The 20,035-nt window shown below is 50.2% G+C and overlaps 1 pseudogene; it reads right to left on the minus strand.

Moving 5' to 3' along the window:
- Nucleotides 1-6,370: 6,370 nt before the first annotated feature.
- On the minus strand, nucleotides 6,371-7,741 carry LOC103648774 (uncharacterized; annotated as a pseudogene).
- Nucleotides 7,742-20,035: the final 12,294 nt, after the last annotated feature.

Below are 20,035 nucleotides of genomic sequence, written 5' to 3' on the forward strand. Positions count from 1 at the left end.
TTCACTACTAGCTCCAACTGAGTAAAAAATCTTTCTTAAGCGTTGAATGCATTTGTTGCTAAATTCCAGACATTTTTCTTGAAGGCTTGTCAATAGTTTTCTCAAATCTGAATTTTGTTGAGCTTCGGCTTCAAGTCTTGCATTAAGCTCTAGCTTTTCTCGCTCGAACTGTTCAGACTGGCGGAGAAGCTTCGTGTTTAGTTCTGTTATTTTTGCTTCAGCTTCCGCCAATAAACCTTCGGCTGCCTAGAGCTCAAAGTTCTTTTTCTCAATAACATCCGATTGCTCCTTTATTCTGCTTTTTAAATTTTCAATCATAACTTCGTGCTTCTTATCTTCAAAATCTTGCTGCATTTGCAAGGCTTTGCTCAACAGCATACTCTGCACGAAAACAACCTTCGTCAGACATGTTTTATTATTAGAAACAATAAAGTTAAGGGACAAGTACTTCACCTTGAAGTTGGAATAAAATAAACTACCAACGATATGTTGTCGTCGGTAGCGGCTGATGTCTGTTTCTAGCTTCGGGAAGCCGATACTTTTGGACAGAGTACTGATAATTTTGGCTCCTGTTTGATCTCGAATACAATCTAATTTCTCATCATCAATGCCTCCGAAGAGGAGCGCCCCAGGTTTGTATCCACAGGATTTGGCATACTCTCTAAGCTCTTCTATTTCAGCTTTTGATAGTTGTTCTCCAACTAAATTCTGAAACATGAAGGTCTCGTTCTCTGAAGCTTCATCAGCAATTTCTTTTCCTTTTCCCGACGCTGCGGTCACGGCCTCTTCGGCGGCGGTGGTAGCTTCTTCCGCAGCCATGTCTAGCAGTATTTGGTCAATGTGTTCAATTGTGCTCTCCAGGTTCAAACCTTCAGCTGAGGCAGCTTCGGCAGCTGCGGCCTCCGAAGGTGCAATTTCAATATCTGTCTCCTCTGCGGCCGCTGGTGTTTTCTAGGCTGAAGCTCTTGGCGGCGTCTTGTCAATTACCTCAGTCACGGTAATAATTCTTTGTTTCTTTGCCCTGATTGTTTTCTTCGATTTTTCGGGCTCCTTGTCCTTCTGAAAAAACTTTGTCAGTTGAGGGCCCAGTGGACTTAGCTTCGCAGGTAAGGATTCAGTCATTACCTTCAGAATTTCCTCAATGACAGCTGCAGAAGGTGATGCGGGGGTTTCTTCTGCTTCGGATATTTGTTGCTTCGGAGAAGAAGTTTTCCTCTTCTTCGGAATTTTCTTCTTTACTGGTTCTTTTTCTTCATTCATGGCCTCAGTTATCCTTTTTCTTTTTTGGCCCCCAACACCTTTGTTCAGATTTTCATAATAATGATAATCGAAGCCCAAGGCGTCCATCACTCGATTTAGCCTTCGCTTCGGACGGGTGCCGAAGGCTGCGGTCATCAACTGATCTTCTTTTTTAGAATAATTGCCAAGTATTTCATTGCACATCGCTTCAATCGTTTCCAACCACTCTTGGCAAGGTGCCTTAAAGTATTTCTTAAACTTGAAGTAGTAAGGTAATCGTACAAGTTCACCTTCTTTCTTCTCCCCTTGTAGCTTCGGCATTTCCCATTCTTTTAAACTGGGAAAAACTTTGAAAGCTAAGAACTCTTGAACCAAGTCCCTTGTGCTGATATGCTCTGCAATAATTCTGAATTCACTCATTGCTTGTTGTGTTGGACCTTCGGGTGTCATGTTGCAGCGAGGTCGGGTTTCTCCGAAGATTAATTCAAGTGGACTTTGTACAAGCTTTTCCTTATCGTCATCAACTTTGACATAGAACCACTCAGATTTCCAGCCTGCTGCCCATTTGCTTCGGTAGCTAATTACAGGAAACTTAGTAGTTTTCCGATAGGCGAAGTTTTAACAACCAAAATTATCGTGCAGTCCATCCCTTCTAGCCTTCGTTTGATAATGCAACTCGTGAACCCGGCAAAAGCTGTCCGCAAATGGTTCCACTGCTTGGCTTCGGAGTGCCCAGATATAAACAATAAGTCTAACAATAGCGTTGGGGGTCAGCTGGTGAAAATAAATACCGAACCTCTTCAGTACCTCTGCAATAATCCCATGTAGGGGGAACCTTAATCCAGCTTTTAGAAAGCTTTTGAAAATAACAATTTCATCCTTCTCCGGCTTTGGGGTAGTCTCTTCTCCCCCGAAGCGCAATAGCTTCTTCTGATTTTCAGTAAAAAAGCCCGATTTTACCATCTTGGACAGATCAGCTTTCGAAACAGTAGATTTCCCGAAGTCCAAGTGGCTGGGTTTGCTTGGCATGGCAATGCGATAATCATCTTCAGAATCAGTTTCCTCCATATCTTCTTCTTCTGCTTCAGCGATTGTTTGTTCTGCTTGTTCTGTATCATCATGAGGGATTTTTTCCGAAATCACCAGCCCGGATCGTTGCATAGCTTCGGAGATGGGAACAGTCTCCGAAGCTTCAGTCTCGTCCCCCTCACGCTCAACCCTGGCAGTAGAACGCACTCTGGCCATTTAATTATGAACTTGTGGAACGTTAATACTTTCTTCCTCCGAAGCAGGTATCAAACTGGAGCTTCGTTCGATTCCGACAGACAAGCTTCGGCGACGGTTAAAAATTTTGGCAGCAAAACAGTGCAAATAGCAATGAATGCTGTGGTAACTTTACACCTACTCGTCTCTTTATATAGTGCTGCAGGTAAGAAGGCGAAGCGCCAGGATTTTTACACCAGGCGGACACCCGCTCGCACTCACTGCGCGGTGGACCGCAGAGACCGAACAGTAACTCTGAAAGGCGGGGCCGCTACACGCTGAGAAATTGAATCGTTTCTCGACAACGAGCTCAGGGAAGGTGTTTTTTAGACCTTCGGCGCTCCGAAGCTTAAGAGACTTTTTTCACGGATCAAGCTCGTTACGAAAAACGATCTAGCACCGCGAAAGGGGCTACTGTTGGGCCTGTGCTTCGTCGCCGAAGGTCTTTTGGGAAGAAGCAACCTTCGGCTGAAGCTCTTTGTGTAAGATGGTCGAAGGTTCCTCTTCATGAAGCTTCGGTATTACAAACCGACTTAAAGATAGAATGACCTTTTAGTCCATAAAGGTCTGAGTCAATGTTGTAAACTTTCATAAGGGGCATACTTGTAATCTCTCACAGGCTGCGCCCTGTGCCTATAAATAGTGAACAGTATTCCTCTACTGTTCACGGGTTCCGGTATCTGCAATCGCATTATTCGGAAACCAATCTTTGTCAAGGCAGAGGTATAACTGTATTCAATTAAATATGCTGAATAAATGCAATATGATTCGTTTATGATTCGTTTACCTTTGATACTCTATACTTTATGATATTTTATACAATCTATTAAACTGCAATTACGAAAATTTAACCTTCATAATCATATTGTCACAAACCTTCGTCCAAGGTCCATTAATCCCTAAAGGAATAATGCCCTTTGTTGGACGAAGGGCATCAGCATTTAACACTTTATGTTGCCTTGTTCTTAAGGCAGAGCATTTGAGAACAAGTCCCCAACACTATATGTAGAGTTTCTCTAAACGGTTCTCTATCTATTTGAATACTTTAAACAACCGGTTTAATAAAACTAAAATATGTACAATACATTTGAGAGTATGACAAATACGTATGTACAAAAATTTAAAAATTTAAAATGTCTTTAATATAGGTATTTACATATAGAGGACGTGATTTAGAGGACGTTGTTGGAGAGAAAGTAAATATAGGAGATGGAATCTTTTAGAGAAGACTGTAAAGGACGGATATAGAGGATGTATATAGAGAACGTTGCTGGAGACAGTCGGTGAGGATGACCCGCAAGCGAGTAGTGAACGTAGTTCGTGGCTGATGGGCTGTTCTACGGGGCCCAGTTGTCAGCGGATGGAGGGGAGAAAGAAACACACGCGTGTTCTGGGGATGGTGCTGACACGCAGGTCCCACCAGTCAGCACCAAAATGCGCAATTGGGTCGGCGCAAGTGAATCCAAGTGGGCCAGTAAGGGGGTTTTGGTCCGTTGCTTGTTTTCTCCTTTCTCTTTCCTATTCTATTTCAGATTTCAATTCAAGTTCAATTTCAAGTCTTCAAAATCCATCTTAGTTTGAATTGCGAACTTTTGATTTAGATGCACAACCAAAAGGTAGTCCAACATGAATGCAAAACATAACTTGTTTAATGGATTTATTTATTGTCTTGTTTAAATAGATGCTTTTAAATATAAAATTCATACACAAAAATACTTACTCTAAAAATAATCTCCTAAGGCATAATATTTATTAAAGGATACTTAGATTTTCAAACTTTTAGAGGTCATTCGAAAATATATTACTCAACTACCATAATGATCTTCTCATTTGTTTCATATCTTTTTAGTTCAAATTCGATACCCAGTTTTAAAAGTTTCACCTAAGTTTGAACCATTTATTATTACTATTTAACCATAACTTTGAAAAGAATTAATATTCTTGTTAATGACATTTTTATTTTTTAATCTTTTTGGAGAGTCTTTACTAATCCCAAAATAGAATTTTAGGGTGTTACAAATTCTTCCCCCTTAAAAATAATCTCGTCCTCGAGATTAGTAAGAAAGGTATGTAGTAAGTTGTGTTTGTAGTTTGGTTGTTCCATTTTTGTATTTAATGCTAATTAGAAGTGATTACGAAAGCATGGGTATCTTCTATGCCCAACCATTCAGTAGGCAAGATGAGATATAATTTAGAATAAGGCTACTTTGGGGTAATAATGATTTTGGCAAGGAAAATTACATCATGTATGGTGGATCCTACCTTATTTGGAGATCAGGTCTAGCTTCTGTCCTTTATTGACGAGATTGATCTATCTTCTTGTGGGTCTTGGTGTCTTTATCAGGTCTAGAAGATTTAGTTAGCTGGATGGTTGTTTGAACATGATATTGGTCAAGATATTGTTTAGGTTGGAATAGATAAGTTAGGTAGTTGCGCATGGCTGAGTTGGTCTAATGCACCAATTTAGGTTTAAGTATACTAGCTGGAAAAAGAGTCTCTAGGTGTAGAGTTTAACCTATTAACTAAGCTAGGTTAGTTTACTCTACCCTACAAATTGGTGCAAGAAATGTGAACCGATTGACTAGGCTTTATTAGATTAGATCATATTGGATTAGGTCATAGTAGTTCACAGTAGCCAGATGCCCGTGCTTTGCTACGGCTTCTATATATTTCTTGGTAAACTTTGTTATAATAAAATATAAACATAATGTTTAAAATGTGTACACATGATGAACCTAGATTCAAGAAAGATTGCTGATATGAAATTATAAGATTAGGTGGCTCACCGCTAGATACATTTGAGAGGTCATGTGAGAACTTAGAAGATGCAGCCATGATTAAATCCCTAGGAGGAAATTCAGCTATAGAATGTGCAGTTTGATTCACTGACAACTGAGTTACACATGATTCTAGTTGATTACTAACAGGTTCGGTCCCAATCTCAAACTCAAACTCATTGTGGCTATCCAACAAATATGTTTTTGCTTTATCCTTCATGACAAGAGAAGCATTATAACTTATGCAAGTCAATCATCCATGGGATGGGAAACACCAGAATCTGGACCCTCAAACTGTGTTAACTTTGTAGTGCTTTCGAGGTGCTTCTTTTGTGTATCCATATAAAATGGTCCAACGGCACTATCTTGCCATAATCAAATAGGCACATTGCAAACTCTTGAAGAAAAATATTTGAATGTACCTTGACACCATCAGTAGACTTAGAAACATATCAATGCATGAAACGACAAACTCTTGAAGAAAAATATTTGGATGTGGACAAGTTCAAGTTAGTTATGGGTTCCTAAGTTTCCTTTCCATATTGTTTTAGTGGTTTTTTCTTCTTTTCTGCTTCTTTCTTCGTGTTTTTTGTTTTAGGGTGTGGTCGTCCCCTAGGAGCATGCTAATTGTATTTTACTTTCTCTTCTAATATATTTTTTGGCAGCTCTCTTTCCATTCATTTCAAAAAAGATGGATACATAATAAGACACAAATTTATTTCCAAACTATGCTAGGCGAAAGAGTTCTGGTTACAATGAAGGTTCGGAGCAAACGCCTTCAGTGCATGGTAGAGAATATGCCGCCCTAATTAATATTTGAACCTGACAAATGGTCGTCCTAGCAAATGTTGACTTTCCTTTATGGTTCTACAAGTTTAAATGTCAAAAAGGTCACACAAACGTATCCAAAGCTGCACCTTCTTCCAATCTTACTACATCACCTTCACATAATCAGATTTCGATTTGGATACCTTTTAATCACCGTGACAACCATACGGATTTAAACTACTGAACTTCCAGGCTTCTAGCATGAAAATGCTAGGCTCTAGAAACGACATGAAATTTCAACACAACAAAGGAGCAGATCTGATTCAACAACTTTTCATTTCTCGTGTATTCACGAACAAGAACAGAACTACAAGAGTGTGTACTGGTGCTGAATTTGGATTGTAGAAGCTTTTCCTCCTGAACAGATCACTGAACCTTCTTGTGCTTCATCATGGAATCCTCCATGCAAACATAGTGGCTCTCGTCGATGTGGTCGAACTCCTCCATCCGCGTGGACTTGAGATATAATCCTTGGGGTTCAGGTTCCCATCCGCGTGGACTAAGAGAAGCCAGTCATTAGCTTGCCCGCCTCACCGATCGAGTGCCTCCTCCGGCTACTCGGCGTCCGTGGCTTGTAAACCATCCACCGCTGCGACACCGACTACGGAGTTCCCTTATTGCTGTCATTTTGAAGGTGCTGGTCGAGGTCATAGTCCGGCGCGTGGCGGTCTTGGTAGACGTGGGCATGCTGCACGCCGTCGTCGTCATGGTGGCGAGGTAGCTGTTGAGCTCCCTAAGGCTACCCTACGTCGCGGCCTTGCTGACCCTGACGCACTCGTACTCCTAGCAAAGGCTCTGCATCGCGCTCACCTTGTCGGTGATGGCACGACTGAGGCGCGAATTCTCGGCCCTGGCGAGCTCGAACGAGTCCCTAACGACGCTGGCCTCGACCACGACCTGCTTGAGGATGTCCCGCATGCACGCGTTCTCGTCGCGTATGATGACGTGCTACAACTCGGCCAGCTTGGTGTTCTCCTGGCATGCCCGGTTCGAATCGTCCTCGAACGCGTGCACACAGTCGATGAGCACGCACTCCTTCTTGTCGCCCCAGGCCGCCACACACTCGTCGGCTTGGAGCCTACAGCAGTCACGCTCATCGGACGCCTACGCCTCGAAGAGTCAGGCCTTAACTTGCCTGGCCTCCGTGGTCACGTTGGAGAGCGCGATGGAGAGGTCGTCTAGCGCATTGTGGCTCCACTCCTCGCCCTGCATCGCCATCCAGAGCTCGTCGCATAGTCCCTGGTCTCCTCGTCCGCGCTACCGAATATGAGGTCCTTGACGTTCCTCTGCTTCACCATGCCACCGTGGATCTGCTCCTGGAAACAGAGAAGAAAGCTCAGATCTAATAACCTGGCAACCAAGTCGTCGTCCTGCCTCAACTCCTCTAGTTCCCTAATGGCCCGGGCCTTCTCATCGCGATCCCTCCGAAGCTCCTCCTCCAGCGGGGGTGTTGCAGCGAACATCAAGGGAGAACTCCGAGGTGGCAGCTGGCAGGGGCGGAGAAGGGGGCAAAGAAGGTGGTGGAGGCAGTCGTCGGGGGAGGTGACGACGACGACGTCCTCCAGCATCTCCGCGACCATCACGGTGTTTGGGCTTTCCCGCATCTTGTCGCTCGGCATCAGCACCAGCGTCATGTCCTCCGTCTATCCGTCTATCCGCTGGCGGTTGCCTTCATGAGGTTGCAACATCAAGTGGGAGGAGGAAGAGGAACATGTATTGGGAGAGAGAGATGCACACAATTGAGGAGCAGATATAGGGGATCGCGAGCGAAGACGACAGGTGGTTCCGCGAGCGGATCGCATGGGAAGTTCCGCCGAGGGAATCGCGACTTCGTGAGAGCGTGGTTGTTGACGACGCATACGACGGGAGGGGACGGCGCAGAAAATCTCTGTGGCCATTGCGGGCGCTAGAGACAATCAACGGATTGGGCGCTATCTCCACTGGAATCGCGGGGGAGGAGGGTGCGTTTGCGATGGTGGCTTGCTCGGGGCATGCGTGCAGGAGGGGTGTTGCCACGTGCACAGGGGAGGCAGGGGCAGTCTACAATAATGCCTTAATAGTTAGTAAAGATTAGATTAGATGGGATCTAGACTAGATTGGTATGACTAGATTAAATTAGATAAGATCTAAATAATTTGGAATAGATCATGATTGTTACTCTAGGGTGGAATAAGTATGCTTATTAGGACAAGATGAATCTATAAGGATAAGATATAATCTTTTAAGATGAGATGGATCCATGAAGCTAGATATATTTTAATGGGGGATAATTTAAGTTTTTTTCTAGTTATATTATAACCATGTTTTTATACCTAAGTATATGAAGATGCAATTGTTGACATTACTCCACAAATCAAACAGGTGTCATAAGAACAAACATTCAAGTCCATAGATACCCACAAAAATAGTTTTTTTTATTTCTATGATTAGGCCTCCTATTACTTAGGGACAATTTAGGTATAGGATTCCAAGGGATAAAATCCTCTTTGATCTTTAGAAGAAAATAGTTTAGAATAATCAGAGTAAAGCAGCAATAGATGAGATAAGATTAAGGAAAGTTTGGAAAGAATCAAAGTAAGGTAAGTAAGTAAGGGTTTGACCAGGTCTATCTAGGTTACATCCTATGGTCAACATTTCTCTGATACCACTTCTATCGCAGCCAAATTTAAGGGAAAACCTGGGCGCGAATGAAATGTGTGCTAGGATAAAGTCTCACACATATGATGACTCATGGTATAGAAACGAATGTCAAATCTTTATTATATAATAGGGCTTCTGTACAAAATAGCTAAATAATTACATCATATGAAGACAACGATCCTTCGCAACCATAGTCGACTGGGAGACGATGGCCTAGACCTCTCACGAACTCATCGCGACATTCTTCATGCTCCTCATCTTGGTGGTACCTATCCTTGACCTGGGGGGTTGTGAGTACAGCAAGAGTGAGCTCACATGCGTTCATCGCTCAACAAGTTGTGGAGAATAATGTGCATGAGCTTACTTACGCTGGGGGCTCATGTGAAGTGTAAGGCTTACCAAGTGGAATGGTTGAAGCTGAGAATTGCTTTTAAAGTTGGTCAAAGTTTTATTAACAGTTACTAAGTATAAGTAGATACCATCCCAATAAAATAAGTATGGCTGATATAGTTTAATTCCACAAGTTACTCACGTGAAGGTCTAAGCCGCTCATGACCATGAGCATGGCTGATATACCAATTTTACACTCTATAGAGGTTGCACATCTTTACCCACAAGTTGTGTATCCCATATAGCCAGGGTTTGCAAGGCTCTTAGACACTTCCGAGGTGAATGGCTAGGGATCCACTATGATGCCTTTACAAAGTTCCACTAGCTTCAGAAAACCCGCTACGATTTCTTGAGAAGAGTGATATAAGAATCCCTCGTCCGAAAATTCATTGTAGCATGATCGACCCAAGAACCTCCCTACACCGACAACTCCTCTATAACCCTTGCCCCTTTTGGGTAAGGTAGTCCTCCACTAGCTTTCCGAATTAGCCAACTAAGGGCGTCCCAAACCACCCTTGTGGTAGCACTGTTTTCCCGGGTGGTTCTCCATGTTCCATTTAACACAATAATTTTATCAAGAACAATAATTAAACCAACAATAATAATGGAACATGATCATAATTCAACTATAATATTAACCCCAAAACCAGGTAGAGCAATAGCAAGTCTACCCAATAGTTCATTTTTGCAAGGTGTGGGGTAAATAAAACTAGGGCAACCTATTAGGTCCCATCAAGTTACCCTGAGCATGTCACAGTGATTAATAGGAACATTATTAGGTAAAGAAGAGTGATCAAGGGCACAACTTGCCTTTTCGGTGCAACTCCAGGTACTCCCATTTCATCTTCAGGTGACTCGCAACCTCGCTTCTATCGTAGCAATACATATATATACATAGGCAAAGAGCAGGTAAAAATAACATTACACCAAAACATAGAAATAAACAGCGTAGGAATATTCTATGTGCTGCTACGAATTCGTAGGTTTGAGAACCACTAAATTCGGAGTTAAATTCATAAATTTATGGATTTCCTAAGTTTTAGGTGATCAATCCATAAAACTATATTTTGTGTTGATATAAATCATGTGAGAAAAGATATAACTAACTTTGTTCAACTTTAATCTGAGTCATAACTGGATTAGAGCTCATTTTTGTTAGATCGTAATCATAGACAGATTAACTTTGATTCGAATGATTAATCTACTAAACATTGGTTAAACGATATGTAATTATAATAATATGTGTTATGGTACCAATAAGGTTGTTAATGAGTAAAAGATTTTATTATGAAGCTATTGCAACTTGAACGGATCAAATCAGATCTAAAACGAAGAAGTTATGAACCAAATAAATTTTGGGTGATTTATTATTAATCTTTTATACTGAAAACAACTTCGAGGGACAGTTTTATAAAAACGAGGGACCCAAGTGTAAGAGATTACCATAGAAGGGCGATAGTGGGTTTATTTTATACTTCACTGAGGGTTCTTTTGCATTGTTCCCTAGCCAATAGGATAAGTACTTCCTTCGGCCGTTGGATCAGCCCCCAATGGTCCAAATTAGATTGTATCATAACTCGAACCGGTATGTTACCCGAGCCGCACATCCCGTGATTGACGTCTCACAACCACACACACCGAGGGTGTCACACCTGGATTTTAGGGAATCCAAAACCCGGACGTGAAATAATCACCAAGTGTGCTGGGACCAAGTCTCACACATATGATGACTGATGGTACAACAACGAATGTCACATCTTTACTATATAATAGGAGTTCTGTATAAAATAGCTAAATATTTACATCATATGTGTAACACCCGAGGTGTTTATCATCTGCTCGACCACGAGTGCGGACTTTAACACGTGATAGCGGTGAATAAAATGGGCACTAAATTTTAATCATCTTCGTCTATCATGATTTTGATATCGTGTCTGTCTCCATTTGTCTAATTGTCGCTAATTTATTTTTGCAAAATTCAAACTTCAGTAATCATTCGAAACAATGAATCCAATATCGTTTGGGTTGAGCCATCGACGTCTTGCCCAAACTTTAATCCTTGAAATCGGATCTGGTTCCTTAAACTTCGTTTGAAATTCTTTCACGCTTGCGTTGCATGTGTCTGTCTGTGGCCTGGCATCGTGGCGCGTGGTAGGTGCTAACCTGTGTCTGGATAGCACACAACCTCTCGCCCACGTGAGCGATGCATGACGTTGCTTCCGAAAGAATCACACTTTCGATGCCGCATCGATCTCGCGTATTTATTTCACGATATGTCGAGTCTTGTGTCCGTTTAAAATTTATAGATTCAGATAATACGAATTCGGAAGCTCGACCCACTCTTATGATTGTATCCCGAACAAATTAATTGGAACTCGATGAAAATGGTTTTCAGTCTGAAATAAACCAGACCAGTGTAATTAGAACTGAAAGCGAGTAATTGGTAATTAATTTGGATCGCTAATTCGTAGTCCGAAAAATAAAATGTAGTCTAAAATGTATTTCAGGCTGACTCATTTAAACTCTCACAAACTCTGGAAACTTGATAATTGCATTTAACTTTGTGTAAAGAAATAGGAGAGGGAAAATAGGAAAATTCTTGTCGCAAATATCTCCCTGCTGCCGCCCCTCATCCCTGATTTTTTTCATTCGCCGCACAGTCTTATCCCCTCCGCTCTCTCTCAGATTTTTGTTATCAACCGCGTCTTTCTCCTCCTCATCTCCCACGCGCAGCCGAGCTCCTCCCATCTCCTCCCCTGCTCGCTTCTTCTTGCGTGCGCTCGCCCTGGTGCTCCCATGCGCGCACATCTCCCTGCTGCCGCTCTCTCATGGCGTGTCCCTGCTCTAGCTCACCATGGCCGCCGCGCCCTCCCTGCCAGTGCTCGCCCGGCCGAGCTCCCTGCTCCTGATAGGAACGGGGGTGCCCGATCTTCCGTCAGGTGAAAATAACTATCGATTTGGTGGAGATGTCACACACACGATCCGGCTTCCAATCAACACGACTAGAACCCCGCAATCGCAGCACCACTTCTCCTCTGGTTATCAACCGTGCGCTGCGCGATTGACCTCGCCACGAAGGCTAATCCTTGCCTGCGAATCGAAGACACAAGCAAGAACAAGAAAGAACACAATCTAGAATATTGCAGATGAATGATTAAGCTCACAAGTTGCGGTCTCACAAACCGATCTACGACGACTATTCTCGATAGATCTAAACTTAAGCAAAACCCAACCCTAATGTGGCGGCGGCTGCTGAGTAAATAGAGTATTAGGGCATGCGTGACCTCTAGACTCGCCCCTAATGGGCTCCGACGCGATACACGGCCCAACGGCCCAACAGACGGTGTCGCAGCACCAAAACCGAATCTGAACGCTGACTTGTTTCGACGATTCCCGTTGACTCCGGCCGAATTTTAGCGTGGAACCAGTTGGGTTGGTTAGATAATCTTCTTGTCTTTCCAACCATATCAAGTCCGTCGCAATCGGAGTTCAGATGCATCTTGGGCGTCCATTTTAGTGCAGACTGGTCCTGGAACCCGTGATGGAGTCACAGCCGAGTCGGACTTGATCTCCTTCCTGTTGTGGCGCCCTTGCTTCTCCTCCTCAACACCTAGGCCTTTTCCAAGTCCTTGCTGGTCCTCCCCAAGGTTTCTAATCATCAAAGCATTCATGGCCCCAAGCATAAGCTCTGAAACACAATTGACTAGGTGTCGGGGACCATAATTAGGGGTACCCTCAAGGCTCCTAATTCTCAGCTGGTAACCCCCATCAGCATAAAGCTGCAGAGGCCTGATGGGTGCGACTAAGTCAGGGATCAGTCCATTCGAGCGACTCGATCACGCCTCGCCCGAGCCTAGCCTCGGACAAGGGCAACCGACCCCGGAGGATTTCCGTCTCGCCCGAGGCCCCCCTCCAACGGCGAACATATTTCCGGCTCGCCCAAGGCCCTGCCTTCGCTAAGAAGCAACCCTGACCAAATCGCCGCACCGACCGACCAAATCGCAGGAGCATTTAATGCAAAGGTGGCCTGACACCTTTATCCTGGCGTGCGCCCCCCAGCCGGCAGAGCCGAAGTGACCGCGGTCATTTCGCCGCTCCACTGACCAACCTGACAGAAGGACAGCGCCGCCTGCGCCGCTCAGACTGCGGTGCCACTTGACAGAGTGAGACTGACAGGCAGTCAGGCCCTGCCGAAGGCACCATAGGGAGCTCCGCTTCGCCCGACCCGGGGCTCGGACTCGGGATAAGTCCCGGAAGACGGCGAACTCCGCTCCACCCGACCCAGGGCTCGGACTTGGGCTCGGCCCCAGAAGACGACGAACTCCGCTCCGCCCGACCTAGGGCTCGGACTCGGGCTAAGTCCCGGAAGACGGCGAACTCCGCTCCGCCCGACCCAGGGCTCGGACTCGGGCTAAATCCCGGAAGACGGCGAACTCCGCTCCACCCGACCCAGGGCTCGGACTCGGGCTAAGTCCCGAAAGACGGCGAACTCCGCTCCGCCCGACCCAGGGCTCGGACTCGGGCTAAGTCCCGGAAGACGGCGAACTCCGCTCCGCCCGACCCAGGGCTTGGACTTGGGCTCGGCACCAGAAGACAACGAACTCCGCTCTGCCTGACCCAGGGCTCGGACTTGGGCTCGGCCCTAGAAGATGACGAACTCCGCCTCGCCCGACCCAGGGGGCTCGGACTCGACCTCGGCCACGGAAGACAGACTCGACCTCGGCCTCGGAGGAGCTTCCACATCGCCCAACCTAGGGCGCAGACCAGCCACGTCAACAGGAGGCGCCATCATCGCCCTACCCCGAGCTGACTCGGGCCTCAGGAAACAAGACCGGTGTCCCATCTGGCTCGCTTCGCCAGATAGGCAATGATGGCGCCCCGCATACTCTGTGACGACGGTGGCTCTTAGCCCCCTTACGGAAGCAAGAGGACGTCAGCAAGGACTCAACCGCTCCGACAGCTGTCCCTCCACCAGGCTCCATCGCTCCTCCGACGGCCACGGCATCGCACCAGCTGGGTGCCAAAATCTCTCCGGCTGCCACAACGACATGTACTTAGGGCGCTAGCTCTCCTCCGCTAGACACGTAGCACTCTGCTACACCCCCCATTGTACACCTGGATCCTCTCCTTACGCCTATAAAAGGAAGGACCAGGGCCCTCTTAGAGAGGGTTGGCCGCCCGGGGACGAGGACGAGACAGGCGCTCGCTTGGGGGCCGCTCGCTCCCTCTCCCGCGTGGACGCTTGTAACCCCCTACTGCAAGCGCACCCGACCTGGGCGTGGGACGAACACGAAGGCCGCGGGATTCCCACCTCTCTCACGCCGGTCTCCGGCCGCCTCGCTCTCCCCCCTTCGCGCTCGCCCTCGCGCTCGACCCATCTGGGCTGGGGCACGCGTCGACATTCACTCGTCGGCCCAAGGACCCCCCGGTCTCGAAACGCCGACAGTTGGCGCGCCAGGTAGGGGCCTGCTGCGTGTTGACAAATAGCTTCCCGTCAAGCTCCAGATGGGCAGTCTCCAGCAACCTCTCCAACACGGGACGATGCTCCATTTCGGGAGCCTTGAGTTCATGTCCCTCGACGGCGGCTACGACATGATACTCCATCCACCGCCGCGCGACAACGACAATGGCGACCGACAGCCCGCCCGCCAGCGGCGGAATCGACGACGTCTTCCCCGCGTGGTGGAAGAACAACCTTCGAGCTCGTCCCGCCTTCTTCCCCATCGACGGAGGGGAAGGCAGGGCAACCAAGGCCAAGCAGGAGGCAGCGCCTCGTCGGCTGTCGAGCGAGTCGACAGCGCCGTCACCCCAACGGGGGGCGCACCGGGTATCGACTTCGCGCTTGAGACAAAGACGAGCGCCGTCTCCCCGCGACACGCCAATCCCGAGCAAGCGGACGACGCCAGCACGCTCGCGGAAAGCTTGCTGGACGTCACCCTCGTACCTGAGACGATGGTGCAGTCAGTCCCCGACGTGACTTTATCGCCGCTCGTCGACCAAGAGGTACCGATCGATTTCCATCCCACGTCATTTGGATTCAGCCTCAACCCGCCTAGCGACCTCGCTTTGGCGGGCGCTCTCGTAGAGGCGAGTCCAAACCCTCTGGGGTTTCGCATGCGGACGCCTTGGGACCGGCTGACGGACGTCTTGACCTACGGACCCTCTGGGTCCGAGGAAGACGACAAGCCTAGCATCTGCTGGGATTTCTCTGGACTTGGCAACCCTAGTGCCATGCGGGACTTCATGACCGCATGTGACTACTGCCTCTCCGACTGTTCCGACGGTAGCCGCAGCCTCGGCGACGAGGACTGCGGCCCAAGCCGCGAATGTTTCCACGTCGATCTAGGAGGTCCCTCCGAAGGCAACCATCTCGGCATGCCGGAGGATGGTGATCTCCCTAGGCCGGTGCCCCGCGTTGACATCCCACGGGAGCTAGATGTGGTCCCCGTTCAGGCGGGGGGCCATGACCCACAGCTCGAGCAAATCCGCGGGGTGGAGGCCAGGCTCGACGAGAGAGCAGGAGCGCTTGAGCCGATCCGCCGGGACGTCGGGCAGGCATGGGCGGGCCAACCCCCGGCCGGAGAAATACTTCATCTGCCCCAGGGCTTCCAGCACCGCGTCGCCGACGACGTCAGGGTCAGGCTGCCACCCGCATCCAGTGGGGTCGGCCAGAACCTGGCTGCAGCAGCGATGCTTCTCCGCGCGATGCCGGAGCCATCAACCACCGAGGGCCGGCGAATCCAGGGGGAACTCAAGAATCTCCTGGAAGGCGCCGCGGTCCGACGGGCCGAGAGCTCTGCCTCCCGAAGGCAGGTATACCCCTCGGAACCTCATGCCGCGACTTCCCGATTCATGCGGGAAGCCTCGGTCTACACCGGGCGCACGCGCAACACCGCGCCTGCGGCCCTGGGCCGCCTCGGCAATGAGCACCATCACTGCGACCGTCGGGCCCACCTCGACGAGAGGGTGCGCCGAGGCTACCACCCCAGGCGTGGGGGACTCTATGACAGCGGGGAGGATCGGAGTCCCTCGCCCGAACCGCCCGGTCCGCAGGCCTTCAGCCGGGCCATCCGACGGGCACCGTTCCCGACCCGGTTCCAACCCCCGACTACTATCACAAAGTACTCGGGGGAGACGAGACCGGAACTGTGGCTCGCGGACTACCGTCTGGCCTGCCAACTGGGTGGAACGGACGACGACAACCTCATCATCCGCAACCTCCCCCTGTTCCTCTCCGACACCGCTCGCGCCTGGTTGGAGCACCTGCCTCCGGGGCAGATCTCCAACTGGGACGACCTAGTCCAAGCCTTCGCCGGCAATTTCCAGGGCATGTACGTGCGCCCCGGGAATTCCTGGGACCTCCGAAGCTGCCGGCAGCAGCCGGGAGAGTCTCTCCGGCACTACATCCGGCGATTCTCGAAGCAGCGCACCGAGCTGCCCAACATCACCGACTCGGATGTCATCGGCGCGTTCCTCGCCGGCACCACCTGCCGCGACTTGGTGAGCAAGTTGGGTCGCAAGACCCCCACCAGGGCGAGCGAGCTGATGGACATCGCCACCAAGTTCGCCTCCGGCCAGGAAGCGGTCGAGGCTATCTTCCGGAAGGATAAGCAGCCCCAGGGCCGCCCACCGGAAGATGCTCCCGAGGCGTCGACTTAGCGCGGCGCCAAGAAGAAAGGCAAGAAGAAGTCGCAAGCGAAGCGCGATGCCGCCGACGCGGACCTTGTCGCCGCCGCCGAGTACAAGAACCCTCGGAAACCCCCCGGAGGTGCCAACCTCTTCGACAAGATGCTCAAGGAGCCGTGCCCCTATCACCAGGGGCCTGTCAAGCACACCCTTGAGGAGTGTGTCATGCTTCGGCGCCACTTCCACAGGGCCGGGCCACCCGCGGAGGGTGGCAGGGCCCACGACGATGACAAGAAGGAAGATCACCAAGCAGGAGAGTTCCTCGAGGTCCGCGACTGCTTCATGATCTACGGTGGGCAAGCGGCGAATGCCTCGGCTCGGCACCGCAAGTAAGAGCGCCGGGAGGTCTGCTCGGTGAAGGTGGCGGTGCTAGTCTACCTAGACTGGTCCGACAAGCCCATCACCTTCGACCAAGCCGACCACCCCGACCACGTGCCGAGCCCGGGGAAATACCCGCTCGTCGTCGACCCCATCATCGGCGACGTCAGGCTCACCAAGGTCCTTATGGACGGAGGCAGCAGCCTCAACATCATCTACGCCGAGACCCTCGGGCTCCTGCGTGTCGATCTGTCCTCCGTCCGAGCAGGCGCTGTGCCCTTCCATGGGATCATTCCCGGGAAGCGCGTCCAGCCCCTCGGACAACTCGACCTCCCCGTCTGCTTCGGAACACCCTCCAACTTCCGAAGGGAGACCCTGACGTTCGAGGTGGTCGGGTTCCGAGGAACCTACCACGCGGTACTGGGAAGACCATGCTACGCGAAGTTCATGGCCGTCCCCAACTACACCTACCTAAAGCTCAAGATGCCGGGCCCCAACGGGGTCATCACCGTCGGCCCCACGTACAAACACGCGTTCGAATGCGACGTGGAATGCGTGGAGTACGCCGAGGCCCTCGCCGAGTCCGAGGCCCTCATCGCCGACTTGGAAAGCCTCTCTAAGGAGGTGCTAGACGTGAAACGTCATGCTGGCAACTTTGAGCCAGTGGAGACGGTTAAGGCCGTCCCCCTCGACCCCAGCGGCGACGCCTCCAAGCAGATCCGGATCGGCTCCAGGCTCGACCCCAAATAGGAAGCAGTGCTCGTCGACTTTCTCCACGCGAACGCCGACGTCTTCACGTGGAGTCCCTCGGACATGCCCGGCATACCGAGGGATGTCGCCGAGCACTCGCTGGACATTCGAGCCGGAGCCCGGCCCGTCAAGCAGCCTCTGCGTCGATTCGACAAAGAGAAGCGCAGAGCCATAGGCGAGGAGATCCACAAGCTAATGACGGCAGGGTTCATCAAAGAGGTATTCCATCCCGAATGGCTTGCCAACCCTGTGCTTGTGAGAAAGAAAGGGGGGAAATGGCGGATGTGTGTAGACTACACTGGTCTCAACAAAGCATGTCCGAAGGTTCCCTACCCTCTACCTCGCATCGATCAAATCGTGGATTCCACAGCTGGGTGCGAAACCCTGTCTTTCCTCGATGCCTACTCAGGGTATCATCAAATCAGGATGAAAGAGTCCGACCAGCTCGCGACTTCTTTCATCACGCCCTTCAGCATGTACTGCTATGTCACCATGCCATTCGGCTTGAGGAATGCGGGCGCGACGTACCAGCGGTGCATGAACCATGTGTTCGGCGAACACATTGGCCGCACGGTCGAGGCCTACGTCGATGACATCGTAGTCAAGACGAGGGAAGCTTCCGACCTCCTTCCCGACCTTGAAGTGACATTCCGATGCCTCAAGGCGAAAGGCATCAAGCTCAATCCTGAGAAGTGTGTCTTCGGGGTGCCCCGAGGCATGCTCTTGGGGTTCATTGTCTCCGAGCGGGGCATCGAAGCCAACCCGGAGAAGATCGCAGCCATCACCAGCATGGGGCCCATCAAGGACTTGAAAGGCGTACAGAGGGTCATGGGATGTCTCGCGGCTCTGAGCCGTTTCATCTCACGCCTCGGCGAAAGAGGTCTACCTCTGTACCGCCTCTTAAGGAAGGCCGAGTGCTTCACTTGGACCCCCGAGGCCGAGGAAGCTCTCGGGAACTTGAAGGCGCTCCTCACAAAGGCGCCTATCTTGGTGCCTCCAGCTGCCGGGGAAGCCCTCTTGGTCTACGTCACCGCGACCACTCAGGTGGTTAGCGCCGTGATTGTGGTCAAGAGGCAAGAAGAGGGGCATGCATTGCCCGTTCAGAGGCCAGTTTACTTCGTCAGCGAGGTACTGTCTGAAACCAAGGTCCGCTACCCACAAGTTCAGAAGCTGCTGTATGCAGTGATCCTGACACGGCGGAAGTTGCGACACTACTTCGAGTCTCATCCGGTAACTGTGGTGTCATCCTTCCCCTTGGGGGAGATCATCCAGTGCCGAGAGGCCTCGGGTAGGATTGCAAAGTGGGCGGTGGAAATCATGGGCGAGACAATCTCGTTCGCCCCTCGGAAGGCCATCAAGTCCCAGGTTTTGGCGGACTTTGTGGCTGAATGGGTCGACACCCAGCTACCGACGGCTCCGATCCAACCGGAGCTCTGGACCATGTTTTTCGACGGGTCGCTGATGAAGACGGGAGCCGGCGCAGGCCTACTCTTCATCTCGCCCCTCGGGAAACACCTACGCTATGTGCTACGCCTCCATTTCCCGGCGTCCAACAATGTGGCTGAGTATGAGGCTCTGGTCAACGGGTTGCGGATCGCCATCGAGCTAGGGGTCCAGCGCCTCGACGCCCGCGGTGACTCGCAGCTCGTCATCGACCAAGTCATGAAGAACTCCCACTGCCGCGACCCGAAGATGGAGGCCTATTGCGACGAGGTTCGACGCTTGGAGGACAAGTTCTACGGGCTCGAGCTCAACCACACCGCTCGGCGCTACAACGAGACTGCGGACGAGCTGGCTAAAATAGCCTCGGGGCGAACAACGGTCCCCCCGGACGTCTTCTCCCGGGATCTGCATCAACCCTCCGTCAAGATCGACGACACGCCCGAGCCTGAGGCGACCTCGGCCCAGTCCGAGGTACCCTCGGCCCAGTCTGAGGTACCCTCGGCCCAGCCCGAGGTACCCTCGGCACAGCTCGAGGCACCCTCAGCTCGGCCCGAGGCGCCCTCGGTTCAGCCCGAGGTACCCTCGGCCCCCGAGGGTGAGGCACTGCGCGTCGAGGAGGAGCGAAGCGGGGCCATGCCTGATCGAAATTGGCAGACCCTGTACCTGCAATATCTCCACCAAGGAGAGCTGCCCCTCGACCG

The sequence above is a fragment of the Zea mays genome, chromosome 2, assembly GCF_902167145.1.
Source record: "Zea mays cultivar B73 chromosome 2, Zm-B73-REFERENCE-NAM-5.0, whole genome shotgun sequence".
Classification (NCBI taxonomy): Eukaryota; Viridiplantae; Streptophyta; class Magnoliopsida; order Poales; family Poaceae; genus Zea; species Zea mays.